Source organism: Artemia franciscana, chromosome 15 (assembly GCF_032884065.1).
Source record: "Artemia franciscana chromosome 15, ASM3288406v1, whole genome shotgun sequence".
In the NCBI taxonomy this organism is placed as follows: Eukaryota; Metazoa; Arthropoda; class Branchiopoda; order Anostraca; family Artemiidae; genus Artemia; species Artemia franciscana.
Window position 1 is genome coordinate 37,849,012 of NC_088877.1, and position 16,590 is coordinate 37,865,601.

Below are 16,590 nucleotides of genomic sequence, written 5' to 3' on the forward strand. Positions count from 1 at the left end.
CGGGGAGTTGGGAGGGGGAAACCTAAAACTTGGAAAACACTTAGAGTGGAGGGATCGGGATGAAACATGGTGGGAAAAATAAACATAAGTCCTAGATAGATGATTGACATAAACGGAACGGATCCGCTCTCTTTTGGGTAGTTGGGGGGGGGGGGTTAATTCTGAAAAATTAGAAAAAATGAGATATTTTTAACTTACGAATGGGTGATTGGATCTCCATGAAATTTGATTTTTAGAAGGATATCGTGGCTCAAAGCTCTTATTTTAAATCCTGACCGGATCTGGTGACATTGGGGGAAGTTTGGGGTGGGGAGACCTAAAATGATGGGAAACCCTTAGATTGGAAGGATTGGGATGAAACTTGGTTGGAAAAATAAGCAAAAGTCTTGCATACGTAATTTACATAATTGGAATGGATCCGCTCAATTGCGGGGGGGGGGGGTAATTCTGAAAAATAAGAAAAATAACGTATTTTTAACTTACGAAGGAGTGATCGGATCTTCATGAAACTTCATATTTAGAAGGACCTCGTAACTCTGATATCTTATTCTAAATCTCAACCGGATCAAACGTAATTGGGGGGGGGCAGTTGGGGGGACCGGAAATCTTAGAAAATACTTAAAGCGGTGAGATCAGGATGAAACTGGATGGGAAGAATAGAAACCTGTCTAAGATACGTGACTGACATAACTGGACCGGATCTGCTCTCTTTGGTGGAATTGGGAGGGGGGAGGTAATTTTGAAAATTGAGGTATTTGTAACTTACGAAAGGGTGACCAGATCTTAATGAAATTTGATATTTAGAAGGATCTTGTGCTATAAAGTTTAACTTTAGGTTCTGACCTTCTCACAAGTGCCAAATGAGCTCTTGGCTCTTGGCTCTTCCGACCTCGTCCAAATGAGCTCTTGGCTCTTCCGACCTCGTACCATATGAGCTCTCGGCTCTTCCGACCTCGTCACAAGTGCCATATGAGCTCTTAGCTCTTGTTTTTATAGTAATGCTAGAAAATCCCGCGCCCTTTTCATTGATTTTCTCTTCCCCCATGAAATATTCCTCCAAGGGAAGATCCTCCGACATAGCCCCCTCCCCTAAGCCCTACCCCCAAACCAAAAAAAAATCCCCCTGAAAACGTCTGTACACTTCCCAATAACCATTACTGCATGTAAGCACTGGACAAAGTTTATAACTTGCAGCCCCTCCTGCAGGGACTGTGGGGGAGTGAGTCATTCCAAAGACATATTATTATGGTTCTCGACTATGTGGAACAAAATGGCTATCTCAAAATTTGGATCCGTTGACTTAGGGAAAAAAATGAGCGTGGGAGGGGGCCTAGGTGCCCTCCAATTTTTTGGTCACTTAAAAAGGGCACTAGAACTTTTCATTTCCGTGAGAATGAGCCCTCTTGAGAGATTCTAGGACCACTTGGTCGATACGATGACCCCTGGGAAAAAACAAATAAACGCGCACCCGCGATCTGTCTTCTGGCAAAAAATACGAAATTCTACATTTATGCAGATAGGAGCTTGAAATTTTTGCTACAGGGTTCTCTGATACGCTGAATACGATAATGTGATTTTCGTTAAGATTTTTTGACTTTTAGGGGATGTTTCCCCCTATTTTCCAAAATAAGGCAAATTTTCTCAGGTTCGTAACCTTTTGATGAAAAAGTTTAAATTTGATGAAACTTATATATTTAGAATCAGCATGAACATTTGATTTTTTTTTATGTATCTTTTAGCATCAAAATTCTGTTTTTTAGAGTTTCGTTTACTATTGCGCCGGGTCGCTCCTTACTACAGTTCGTTACCACGAACTGTTTGATTGTCGCTTGTTTCTCTCCTGGGAACTAGGAGTGTCAGTTGTTTATTGATAAATTTGGCTTGCTTAATTTGACTAGAGTAAGTATATCTCCTTAAATATCCTTCGCCTCATCTTGAAAAATCAACTATTCAGCATGGATTAAAGTCCCATGGATAGCAATTTCATCGTCCATGTAAACAAAATTCCACTGTTTTTAAATAGTTATGTAGTGGTGGGGCAGAAACGAACTTTTCCCAGGCTTCATCAATCATAATGATAGAGGTAAAAACTAATATTTTCACAATTTTACTTTTATCAATGCTATACATCAGAATTTTTGTATTTTGTATTTTAAATTTTTGTATTGACGGGTTTTGCCAAGCAAAATACTCGTGTTACAAGTTCTCAATATCGAGGTATTTGTTTTTCAACTTGTAAAGTCTGTTTTAATGAAACCATGAACAAAATTCTATTTATCAAGGGGTTCAAATTATCGAGAGTCGACTCTACTTATCAGGTAGTACCCAGCCCTTGTGAACCTTAAACTGGGGGAAAAATATGTAAATTGTATTTCAGGTACACATAGTACTTCACAAGTTAAACCAAACATGGTTTAGGTGAGGAGAATGAGTTCTAAATAACAATGAAATAACCGAACATTTCAGAAAATAATAGAAAAAAGTGTAAATACTGAGACTTCAAGAGGAAAGGGGTGAATCAAGACCAAGAAGTTCCACCCTGTTCTTTTTAAAAAGCTTGCCATCGAAAAGCATCAAATTTACAATATATTTTAAAAGTACATCGAACAATTCATGATAATAAACTCTAAGTAAGGATCGAACCGACCAAGTAGTAATCAAGACTCTAAAAACAACCCCGTTCATATTCGTGATAACTTCTGTTTTTTTTAAGTTTTAATATTGCTCCTTACTTTAAGTTGAAAAAATTATTTTTCAGTTTTTACAAAAACAAGTTTAACTATATTGAACAACATAAGTTAGTCAAAACAATGCAGTAAAGTTATATTTTAAAGTAGCCTAAGCTAGATAAAAGCTAAAAGTGCTTTGATTTATTTTAGAAGTGTAGGGCAGGGGTTGTAAGTATTTCTTGGAGCATATAGGTTTTTATAGAAAGCCTGGTCGTGAGGAAGCTCATTGAATTGATTGTCAAAAGTTCTAGCACCATTTTTAAGATCAGAATGATCGGAGGATAGCAACCTCCCCTTCCCGTTTTTTGAAAAAAATGTTTCTTTTCCGGAATATAATTTTTTTAGTAGAACTTTTGAGATAGTCATTTTGTCAAAAATAGTCCAAATATCCTATAACAAAGCTTTTGGGATTGAAACAAACCCAAGTTCCTGTGACGAGGATTGCAAGTAATACATCAGGGACTTTTAAGGTTTTTATGGAAAGTATGGTTGTATAAACCTTATAGGAAGGTCATTTTGTTGAAAATCGGAAGTTCTCCTCTAAGAGTCAAAATTGATGGAGAGCAACTACCCTTTTCACCCAATTACCTTTCTTTTGACCAAAAAAATCCAATTGAAATTGTAAAATATCAATTTTGTTCATTATAGTCCAAAAAACATATAACATGCCTTTAGGGTTGATAGAATTCAAGAGCGTCCAGGGAATAGGGTTGTACGTAATGTCCTGGTGGCGTTTAAGGTGTTTATTGAATGGAAGGTCATATAAACTTCAAACGTGGCTCATTTGATTTGAACTTTGAAGTTAAGATCCCCGTTTTAATAATCAAAAGTTATTTAAAAGCAACCAAACCTCCACCCCCGACGACCTTTTTTTCTCTAAAGATCTCCAATCAATATTTAGAGATCATATTTGTTTTTATCATAATTTACAGATCTAGAAATCATGTCTCTAAGGAAGACGACCCCGCCCTCACACCAAAACAAGGGATTTAAGTTATAACATAGGGGCTTACAACGTTTTTATGCAAAGGGTCACCATACATACTTTGGTGGGGATTCATTGGATTGGTAATCAGAATTTCGAGTGCCATTTTTAAGAGTAAAAGTGATCAGAGACAGCAACCCCCCCCCCCTCCACACGTCGTATTTTTTTCCGAAATGCATCCGATAGAAATTTTGAGACAATAATTTTATACAAAATAATCCAAAAATCATATAATTAGGCTTTTGGGGTTGATACAAATCGCCTGATCTCTGGGGTAAGGGTTTTAAGTTATGCCCTTGGGCATTTTAGATTTTTACTAAAGGGATGGTTATTTAAATTCAGCGGAGGCTCATTTGGATAAAAATTAGAAGTTTTAGTTCCCTTTTACGAGCAAAAAGTAATAGAGAGTAACCCCCCCCTCACCCGACAACAATTCTTTTCACCTAACGCATCGGGTTGAAAATGTGAGACAGCGATTTTTTTTTAACAGTCCAAAAAACGAGAAATAACTTTTTTGGTTTAACCCAATCCCCCTATGGACTCGATTACATTCTATGAATCGATTCTATTTTCTAGAATCTATATTCTAGAATCGATCCCAATCGATTCTATGGACTCGATTACATGACTGAATTTTTTTTTCTTCTTCTTTTTGTTTAGTGAGTTTGTGGAAGCCCGGTCACTTTTTGTGTTTTGATAAGAAAAAAGTATTGCTTGAATTATTTGTTGAGTTAGTTTGGTCCAATGCAATAAAAATAGTAATAGTGACTTATATAATGGTATCTTCTGCTATAACAAATATTGTTTCTTTTTTATTGTGTTGCTATTTGTTTTTTTTTTTGCACTAACAGTATAGTATTAGAAAAAACCCAATTACTGTGAGTTTTAGTGCTTTTACTTTTCAGTGGGGGGCATGGGGGGGGGGGGTTCTTAGTTTTTCCTTGTTTGTTTTTTCTTCTCTTTCCCTGTTTTCTTTTATTTATTCTTACCTTGATTCTATTATCATTTTTTATCCTTACCTTGATTATTTTTTTTTTACCCTTCTTTCCTTATATTTTTTTTCTTATACCTGTGGTCTGGTGGGCATGGTCGTGGGGCGGAACTGCCATCCACCATGAGTAGTGACCAGGCTGGTATCAACTCTTTGGGGGATCGTTTACTTGATTTACAAAATAATCCTTTAGATATTGAAAATATTATTAATAATTCAATTGGAAATAGAAATCAGATGAATAATGATTCTAATTCGGTTTTTAAAAGCAAGTATGTTTCGCAATTAAATGGTTCTGCTTCCTCTAAACGAGATGATATATTCTTTGTGTTTCATCTGAACATTCAGGGACTCTGCTCGTCTTTTGATGAGCTGAAACGGATCGTTAGTGATGTAACTCCTGATGTTATAGGATTATGTGAAACTTTCCTGGATTCAAAAAAGGATATCCTTCTAGATATTCCAGGATATAGGATGGAGAGGCTGAATAGGAAACAGATGGCGAGAGGTGGCCTTATGCTTTATATTGCTGATCGTCTTGCATATAATATCCGAAATGATTTGAGCAGAAATGAGGAAGGAATCTTTGAATCCCTATTTATTGAGATTAAATCAATGCGTAAGTATTTAGTTGTCGGTTTGGTTTATAGGTCCCCCAGAGGATCTATTCCTTCGTTTTTGAAAATTCTGGAAGAAGTTTTGAACTCAGTCTAAAAACATCCCTGTGAACTAATCCTTATGGGTGATTTTAACCCCAACCTGCTGGATCAAAATTCTGCTTCAACTATTGATTTTTTGTCAATGATCCTCTCTTCGGGAAATCTACCTTCAGTTTGTATACCAACCCGAGTTACAGAAACACAAGCGTCTCTTATCAATAATATTTTCTCGTCACTAGATGTTTTAGATAATTTGGTGCTGCCTAGTGATATTTCTGATCATTTTCCCGCTATTTCCCGCTCAGCAACTTCTCGTTGCGATTTCAGAGCCTTTCTTGGACCCTCATGTTTGAAGTCGATTGTCTTGAATTCTGTTTCTGAATTTGAGGTAGCTCGTATCGTGAATACTCTTAAAGGATCATCCTCTTCAGGACCAGACAAAATTTCTACAAGGGTTATCCGTGCCATTCTGCCTGCTATTCTGTCACCACTGACTAAGCTCGTCAATCTGTCTTTCGAGAAAGGTATTTTCCCTGAATCTCTCAAGCGAGCTAAGGTTATAGTACTCTATAAAGGTGGTTCTCGGAGTGATCCTCCTAATTATAGGCCAATTTCTCTCCTATCTGTTTTCAGCAAAATTTTTGAGAAGGCTATGCTATCCAGGCTTCTTAGTTTTCTGGATGCAAAGGATTTTTTGCATGATTTCCAGTTTGGATTCCGAGCGAGTCACTCTACGGAGCATGCTTGCGCAGCTTTATCGAATTTCATTCATTCGGCAATAGATTCTGGTCGTATCCCGGCAGCTTTATTTTTGGATGTTCGTAAAGCTTTTGATTCCTTGACTCATCGGATTTTTCTTTGGAAACTATCACATATTGGTATAAGATCTAACGCTTATTTTTGGTTTTATTCATATCTTTCTGGTAGGCTTATTTCAATTGATCCGTTTTTCCGGAGCCCTTCTGAAGTATAATATGGCGTCCCGCAGGGATCTGTTCTTGGTCTCATTTTATTTTTGATTTATGTTAATGATCTGATTTCAGCTGTAAAAAACACCAGGCCTCTGGCATGTTGCAAGCTGTGTCAGCCTAATGCTAAGTCGTGTTCCAATTCTTCTTCTAATGAAGATTTTCTTGTTACTTTTGCTGGTGATACCACTCTTGGGACCCTTGGAAATACGGAATGTGATATCAAGTCTAACCTTGTGGCATTATTTGAGAGAGTTATGTCATGGTTTAATGCCAATTACTTGGTCTTGAATGTTGGTAAATCACATTTTCTTATTTTTTCTCGAATTGGTGTAGCTTTCCCTCAGCTTACACACCTTCAGGTGTAACAAGGCTCCTTGTGCAGACCAGAGAATCGGGCGGTCCGGTTTCTTGGTATCCTGTTTGATGAGAACCTTTCATTCAGAAACCATGTAGCCATGATTAGGGTTAAGGACTCACGGAGTTTGGGTATAATTCGAAAACTTAGATATACATTTCCTGGATCTATTCTGAAACTTCTCTTTTTCTGTCTTGTCCAGTCATATGTTTCTTATTGCCCCATTGTATGGATGTCTACTTTTCCGTCTACGCTGCGGTCACTTTCCGTCATGTATAATAAAGCACGGCGTCTGGTTATGGACACCAACCGTTCTTCACCAACACAGCTCTTAAGTCCACGGTCTATTTACATTATATCTTGTGCTTCTTTTGTCTTTGATCAACTTCACGGCAATCTTCTAAAATCTCTTCGGAAAACTCCTATGTTTATTTCTGATTCAGCTCCATATAGCCTTCGTTCTTCAAATAATATCCACATTCCGCCTACCCCTACTGTTCGATCAGATTTCAATCCCCACATTGCTTGTCAACAGTTCTGGAATTCACTACCTTCTTCAGTGCAGAAATGCCACTCGTTTTGGACTTTTAAAAGGATTCTTAAGGATCATTTAATAAAGAATCAAATAGATTATTTTTTTTCTTTCTTCTGAGGAGTTGATGGCCCCTGTGTTTTGTTAGTGGTGTGTGGTTTTCCTCTCTGCACTTTGCTCTCAGGCCTCAGGTATGTTCTGTATGTTTTTTTGTTTTTTTTTCTTTCTTTTTTTCTCCTTCTAGTTGTTGCTTATATTGTATCCCCCATAAATATGTTGCCTGTAAACTGCTATATGTGATTGCCTATATTGAATTTATTGCTTGTATAATATTTTTTTTCTTATCCCCCTTGTATCCCTGGCCATGGAGCCTTTCGAGGGGAATTATGTGTATTGTAATTCAATTTTGAATTGTATTTTGTATTGTCTTCTATTTAATATTAATAAACTTCTCTCTCTCTCTCTCTCTCTCTCTCTCTCTCTCTCTCTCTCTCTCTCTCTCTCTCTCTCTCTCTCTCTCTCTCTCTCTCTCTCTTCGTCGCATCAACTAAACAAACATGAGAGGGTTGAACTTAAGGGGTTTCTCACTCAAATTACGATTATTGCACTATTATTCTTCGTAATTCGGCAAGTAAATAAGAAGATTTACTTATAACCAGCAGGTTGGTGTCTGCACGCTACTTATTAACCAGACTCTGTTTAAAGCGGTTACAACTAACTAATACTTCACTGAATCGCTCCTGAGCAATCCGAGTAGTTAGTCCCTTGGTCTAATTTATCCATCCTAACACGCTGTGATTACAGCTACATCTAGTCTTTTGAGGGAAATTCGTTACTTTGGAACACAAATATGTAAAGTATTTGAAGGGATTGCAGCCAGCAAGTACATATTATAGAAATAAGTTTCTGATTGTTGAATAGAATATTCTTCGCTCTATTTTTTGATTACATAAAAAAACTAGTTTTTTTTAACTGAAAGTAAGGAGCGACATTAAAGCTTAAAACGAACAGAAATTACTCCGTATATGAAATGGGTTGTCCCCTCCGCAATTCCTCGCTCTTTACGCTTGATTCGTTAAGATTCGTTAAGATTCTGTGACTTTTAGGGGGTGTTTTCCCCTATTTTCTAAAATAGGGCAAATATTTTCAGGCTCATAACTTTTGATGACAAAGACTAAATTTGATGAAACTTATATATTTAAAATCAGTATGAAAATCTGATTCTTTTGATGTATATTTTAGTATCAAAATTTCGTTTTTTAGAGTTTCGTTTACTATTGAGCCGGGTCGCTCCTTGCTACAGTTCGTTACCACGAACTGTTTGATACCCCACCACAACAGTGTCAAGTGTAGCAATCTAGAAAGCATACCCGAAACACGTTTTATAATTATTTTTTTTTATTATAAAAAAAATAATTGTCGGCTTTAAGATTTGATTAGACCAAAATACTCACCAGATTTTTTTCTATCTGTTAAAAAAAAAACGCCGAGTCACTAATTCAGGAACGTCAGGCAAACTCCAAATGCTTAACATGGGAGGTATAGAAAGATTCCTTGACAAACCTCCTGCCTTAAGGTATTGCAGGATTGCGCGCATTTTTCCGTTAGTGGGGAATTTTGTACATTTTTCTGGGGCCTTTAACTCTTCTGTGAATCTATAGTCGTTTTTATCTCTACATTGTGATCATATATTCGAATAATTTTTATGTATATTGTGATCTATAATGATTTGCGATCATATATTCATATAGTATGCATGTATATTGAATATCTTTAATTTTAATTATGAAAATACTATTAATTATATAATTATAATTAATTATAAAAAATTACTGTTCTGACGGTCTTGATTGCCTCAGAGAGATATTCTAATATTCTTAAAATCACATTCCTTGTTTCACGGTCCGAACTGAGGAAGCGGGATTCAGCAAGTCAAGGATTAACTCTTACATTTTTTTAAAACCAAACTAAAGGATTTAAATTTAAAGAGTTACCTTTTTAAAAACCATCTTTTTCATTGCTCATCTTTGCAAACCGGATGAGTATGCCTGTCTTCTTTACAACTTTTTTCTTTGTACAACCCTTTTAAATACTTCTCTAATTAGTTCTAATTCAGTTCTAATTCAGTCCTAATTCAGTTCTAATTTCTAATTAGTTCTAATTCTATTAATCTAATTCAGCTTTGAGTTGCATCCAATAAGTGAGATAATCTAGCTGGTAGATTTAGCTTAAGGTAGAACTCAATCCATGCCCCAAAACCCAAAATGAGGAATTTTAAGGTTTCCGAATTCTTTACCTTCTTATTACATTTCTGGCGATTGATTTATAATAAACAATTAATCTCATTTCACAAACTTGCATCTACATCCATTCCTCCTCTGCCTTAATTACATCCCTTAAAAACTTAATTGCGTTTAATTTTAAATGACTATTATCTAGCAAACTTTTAATTCTTGAGACTCAGGAATGTCTCAATGGGAACAAGTTAGGAAATTAGAACCCCCTCCCTTACCACAAAAACATTTTCAACTAAAATATATATATAAACCTCATTTTTATGAGTTTTTACCATATCTCCCCCTTCCTTTCGACAAAATCCCGACTAGGGTCCTATTAAGACTAGTTTTTTTACCGCCACAGACCTAGACCACCCTACCAAAACTGACAAAAAGTTGTTCCTTGTGGCCCAAATAATCGTAGGTGATGTGTCCCTGTCGTCATTTATATTCCCTGTGTCCCGGTCGTCATTTGTGTCCCGGTTTCCCGGTCAGTAATTTCGTCAGTGGACAAACATGACGTCAGACGACAAACAACTTCATGACGACATACGGCTTAATCCTTATAATGACGTCAGTCGACAAACATGACGTCAGCCGACACACAAACATGACGTCAGTAGACAGACACATAGACAAACAACTTATTTTTATATATGTAGACTAGCTGTTGGGGTGGCACTTCGCGCCCAAGGTTCTAACCTGGAACCTCTCGGACCTAGAACCTGGAACATAACGCTTTACCAACTCAGCTACTTCGGCTTGAATACATTCGTTTTGAGCAGCTTCCTCGGCTGTTGCCATTGTAGGTTCTTCAGTCATTTTACAATTAGATATTTCGCTTTCAACGATCTTCTTACAATTAAAAATTTGTCTTTGAACGATTTTCTTAAATACCTGTGTCCTGGTCGTCATTTATATTCCCTGTGTCCCGGTCGTCATTTGTGTCCCGGTATCCCAGTCTGTAATTTCTCTTTGAGTGTCCCGGTCGTCATTTATATTCCCTCTGTCCCGGTCGTCATTTGTGTCCCGGTCTGTAATTTCTCTTTGAGTGTTTTTTCTTTTTAGTTTTTTTCAGTTTTTTACCTTTTTTCTTTTTTCAGTTTTCTTTTTCTTCTTTAATTTTCAGTGTCACTATGAAATGCATATCGCCGAACCTTTGTTTTTTTAAAACTAAAATCTGGTAGGCATTGATGACCTTATCCAAGTCAAAATCCCCAACCCAATCATCATCGCTATCATTTTCAGTTTTTATATGTTTTGACTCTCGCTGTCCAGGTGGATTTTCATCTAACTGCGCGGTTTTGCGTTCTTTAGCCGCAAGCCTGTTTTCTTGCTGTTCTTGTGATTCCTCGGCACGCTTTATTTTCTTACTTTCTCTATCAGCTGCAAGTTTTTTGGCATAGACTCTTTGAGCAGCTTCCTCGGCTAATGCCATTGTATGTTCTTCAGTCATTTTACAACAATTAAACATTTTTCCGTCCACCATCTTCTTACAATAAAAAATTTGTCTTTGAACGATTTTCTTAAATACTTTTAATGACGTCATCCTCACAACAAACATGATGACAGCTAACTTCATGACGACATGATGAAATGACGTCACTCGACAGACATAACACACAGACAACTTATTTATATATATATATATATATATATATATATATATATATATATATATATATATATATATATATATATATATATATATATATACATATATATATATATATATATATATATATATATATATGTATGTATATATATATATATATATATTGGCTATAACCCCCGAAGAAATACTTTTGGGGGGATTCAAAATATTTTTGTAAGCCCACAACCCAAAAAACAATCTTTATAAGGTCCTAGTTTTGAGGTAAAAAAAACCCTCAGAACACCTGTGGAAAATTCTAAGTTATAAATTTGTCTATTGTTTACGCATAGTATTGGCTATTGGGAATTATGCGGAGATTTTTTGGGTGGGGGATGACGAATTTTCCGTTAAGTGACTTTCTACGGGGAGAATTTTCTGTGCTGTGGGAAGTTTCGTGATGGTGAATTTTAAAGAGAAAATTTGCCAGAATTCCAATGTGGAAGTTTTCTGTGTCTTTCCTTCTCTTTGCTGACTCAATTTTGAACTTGTAGATGTTAAGAGCAATTCACCAGGATAATTTTTTGGTCAAGTTAGTCAAAACAATGCTGCAATGCAGGGCTTCTTAAACTAGCAAAATTATGGGGTCGCGAGTGATAAGAATGCATTTTAAACAAAAAGATTTTTAACTTGTAAAATTATTGTTATAAAGAAAAATAACAATCATCGTAGATAAATATATCATAAAATCTTCTCGTTTGGAAAGACTTTTATACCAGCATTTCTATTCCGATCATTATAATATCTTGCATAAATTTACTTTGAATCAGAGGAAGTTATAGAAAATTGTAAAAGATGTCGATTTATTTTTGTCAATCTCTTAAAACCGAAATAATCCTGATAAATATTATCAACAAAATTTCTAAGTGTTATTTTGAAGAAACTATATAAAAATTTCGTGTTATTTTCATTTAGCCATTGTATGATTGTGAACTAAGTCCATGTTATTCCGAATTAGTCAGTTTAACCCTTTCGCGACCGACGGGACATTACAGTCCTGGCATATAAAAATCCTATGGGCGCTTCTTAATTGATTAATAGCACCAGAATTGAACGATGTGCTTCAGGAGGCTGTTAAGGTCATAAATTGTATTTAGAGCCATGCCCTTAACAGTCGCTTATTTTCAAATATCTGTAAGGATACGGATACTAACGACACAACTTTGTTATTACATGTAGAAGTAAGATGGTTGTCAAGAGGTCAAAATTTTAAAAAGATTATTGTTATTAAAGGACGAGATCGAAATATTTTGTACTGAGCGAAAATGTGAATTTGCTGCTTTTTTTCAAAATGACTTGTGGCTATCCAAGCTGTGTTATTTGTCAGATATTTTTGCAAAGTTAAACGATCTTAACTTGTCTCTTTAAAGAAAAAATTGCGATATATTTACTTCAAACGACAAAATTGAAAGTTTTATTAAAAAGATCAGCATTTGGAAAAGTAGGGTCCAAAAACATTCGTTCGAAATGTTTTCCAGTGTCGACAGTTTTGTAATTGAGAAAATTCATCGTAAAACTTTCATTGCAAAAACTATTGCAGATCACTTAAAAGCACTAGAAATACAGTTCTGGACATATTTTATATTAAATATTGATTTACAAAAAGGTTTATTACAAAATGGGAATAGTTTGGATTCAAAAGCCGTTTTGGATTGGCTTAAGTGTGATTGATCATCTGCTACTTAAAGCTCAAGAGGAATTTGCTGAGCTTTCGTGTGACTCAAACTTAAAACTAAAATTCCAAAAAAAAGCCCTTGACTGAATTCTGGATCAGAACTAGAACTGAATTTTCCACAATCACTGATATGGCGTTAAATGTACTTCTGCCATTCAGCACCACATATTTATGTGAAGTTACTTTCTCAGCTTTAACATACATTAAATCCCAATATCGTTGAGCGATAAAAAATGTTGAAGAGGTCTTACGTCCAGCAGTTTCAAACATTACACCAAGATTTGATTTGTTATGCAATAAAAAATAGGCACATCCATCTCATTAAATTTTTAAAGTAAACTTTAATTTAATATTTACCACGCAACTACTTGGATATATTCGAGAGAATTGAGACGGTCAGAATCCACTCTTGTTTTGAAACTATAATAAAAACATTTCTATAACATTTTGTGCAAATTTCAATTTTAGATTTTTTATATGTTTCAGAACGAATTCTAAATTTATATATTTTCATATGCATATGTATATTGTTACCTAATAAATATATCATCAACAAATATTAATTTATTTTTCTTTTATAGTTGTTGGGGTCGCTAAGAAACTCGCAATCATAAATGGGGTCGGGAATTACGAAAGTTTAAGAAGCCCTGCTGTAAAGTTATATTTTAAAGTAGCCTACAGCTAGATAAAAGCTAAAAGTGCTTTGATTTATTTTAGAAGTGTAGGGCAGGGGTTGTATGCTTTTCCCTGGAGCATATAGGTTTCTATAGAAAGTCTGGTCTCATAAATTTTGGAGGGGGCTCATTGAATTGGTGGTCAAAAGTTCTAGTACCATTTTTAATATCAGAATGATCAGAGGATAGCAACCTCCCCTTCCCGAATATATGTTTTTTTTCCGAAATATATTTTTTAAATAGAAATTTTGAAAAAGTCATTTTGTACAAAATACCCCAAATATCATATAGCAAGGCTTTTGGGGTTGAAACAAACCCAACATCCTGGGATAAGGGTTGCAAGTAATACCCCAGGGACTTTTATGGCTTTTAAAGAAGGTATGGTTGGATAAACCTTATAGGAATGTCATTTGGTTTAAAATTGGAAGTTCTGCCTTAAGAGTCAAAAATGATGGAGGGCAAATACCCTTCGCACCCGATTACCTCTCCTTTGACCAAACAAATCTAATTAAAATTGTAAAATAGCAATTTTGTTCATTATAGTCCAAAAAACATATAACAGTGCCTCTAGGGTTGATAAAATCCAGGTTTGTCCTGGAAACAGGGTTGTACTTCATGTTTTGGGTGTATTTACGGTGTTTTTTGAATGGAAGGTCGTATAAACTTCAGATGTGGCTCATTTGATTTGATCTTTGAAGTTAAGATGCCCGTTTTAATAATCAAAAGTTTTTTAAAAGCAACCAGCCCAACACCCCCCCCTACGACCTTTTTTCTCCAAAGATATCCAATCAATATTTAGAGATCATATTTCTTTTCATCATAGTTTACAGATCTAGAAATTATGTCTCTAAGGAAGATGACCCCGCCCTTACACCAAAACAGGGGATTTAAGTTATAACATAGGGCCTTACAAGGTTTTTATACAAAGGGTCGCCATATTTAATTCCATTTTTAAGAGTAAGTGATCAAAGGCAGCAACCCCCCCTCTCCACACGACGTGTTTTCCCGAGATGCATTCAACAGAAATTTTGAGACAATCATTTTATGCAAGATAATCAAACAATCAATCACCATATCCCTGGGGTAAGGGTTTTAGTTATGCCCTTTAACATTTAAGATTTGTATTAAAGGGATGGTTGTTCAAATTTAGCAGAGGCTCATTTGGATGAAAATTAGAAGTTTCAGTTCTCTTACGAGTAAAAAGCTATAGAGGGTAACTTACCCCCTCCTTCCCCACCACCCGAAAAAATTTTTTTTTACCTAACACATCTGATTGAAATTTTTAGATAGCGATTTTTTTAACAGTCCAAAAAACGTGAAACAAAATGTTTTGGTTTTACGTTTCTGCAGCGGAGGCTCATTTGGATGAAAACTAGACCTACGTTGCCTGGGCAACGTGAAGTGTTGCGGCAACCTTTGTCCGGCTTCGCCGATAAAAGTGTTGCGAGAGCAACACTTTGGTTTTGTTTCTTCGCTATCGGTTAAATTCTGAAGTTGTAAAAACTATCAAAGCATTCAAAACGGCATATTCAAAGCAGAACACAATCAGTAATCACATGATCAAGTTCTTCAGCGTTGAAAAAACAACAGCAAAATTATATCGGAAGAAGGGACTAAATTGAGTTTGCAGCCAGTTGAACTTTATCCTTTTCAATCGTAGACATCGTGACCGATGGAAACTTGGAACATTATCTTATATAATCTAGTTGGTATTATAAAGCTATTCGTGACTTTTCAGGATCAAATACCATAGATGTGCACCAATTTGCACAAATTTTTAGCCTCTGATGAACCTCCTCTAGTAACCGATTCTTACTTACAACTCCCTCTCCCGTGATATACATCCAAGTTCACCGGAAACAAATAATGGGTACACCAACTAGCAAAAGTTGCAAACCCCTTGTCGCTGAAGTCATTGTAGCCTAACAGCCGATTATTACTTACAACTCCCCTACATGTCTTACAATCGGGAACCAAGTTGTTCTTACCATCAATTACACCAGAAACAGATAATAGGTACACCAATCAGCAAAAGTTGCAAACCCCTCATTGCCAAAGATGATTATAAGCTAATAATCGACTGTTGCTTGGAAGTCCCCTACATATCTCACAATTGGTATCGGCCTATTTTTGGTTCAAGTGTGTACCTTACCACTGAAGTTGTCAACCCCTTGAAACTTTCAAACTGGTGTATGTCATGAAGAAATTTTTGTAACAAAAAATGGATGACATATACTTTGATCAGCTCATCAAGGTCTATCGATTGTCATTGAAAAAAAAATTCTATCTGTCTTAGTTCAAAAGTTGACTTTTTTGCCGGAGGCCAACTTTCTAACACCACCACTTAGAAAGGAGCAAAGGATAAGCTCTAATTTCTTTAGCAATGAGAGAACTTTTAAAGTTAAGAGGTATATATGATACCATTTCTCTATTGCAATCCCAAGTAGAAAAAAAAGAATGGTACAGTCAGCTGAAATCACGAACAGAAATGGCTAGAAACAATAGATGGCAGCACTTTCGGACCCGTGGGAAAATCGCACTTTTTTGTTTCTGTAAATTTTTCTATTTATCACTCAAAGAAGATATATTGGCTGTGGGGCCGGGGAACTACCGCATATATTTAACACTTATAGATTTTAGTCCATCTTCAATTTGAAACTGGTGCCTGCCTGCTTGCCTGCTAGAACGGAGCTTTCCACACGAAAGCAGAAACATGGTTTGATGAAACGAAAGCTTGGCTGCACAACTTCAGATACTCCTCTCTGACATAGGCTATATAACTCCACTTCACTTCGCACACCATAGGCTCTGGCTCGAGGACAAGCAAAAACCATCCTTTTTGGCCCCAGGCAAGAGTTCTACGGAGCTTTCCAAAATGTAATGTCATATTCATCAATCCGGCCTGAGGTCCACACTTTCTGTAAAAACCGCACAGGTTAGACCCTTACCAGTTTCCAGGAATAAGCTGAGATCGGCGGCATAGGAAAAAAAAAAAAAAAAACGGGACAAAACCAAAGTGTTGCTCTCGCAACACAATTAGAAGTTTTAGTTCCCTTTTACGAGTAAAAAGTAATAGAGAGTAACTTACCCTC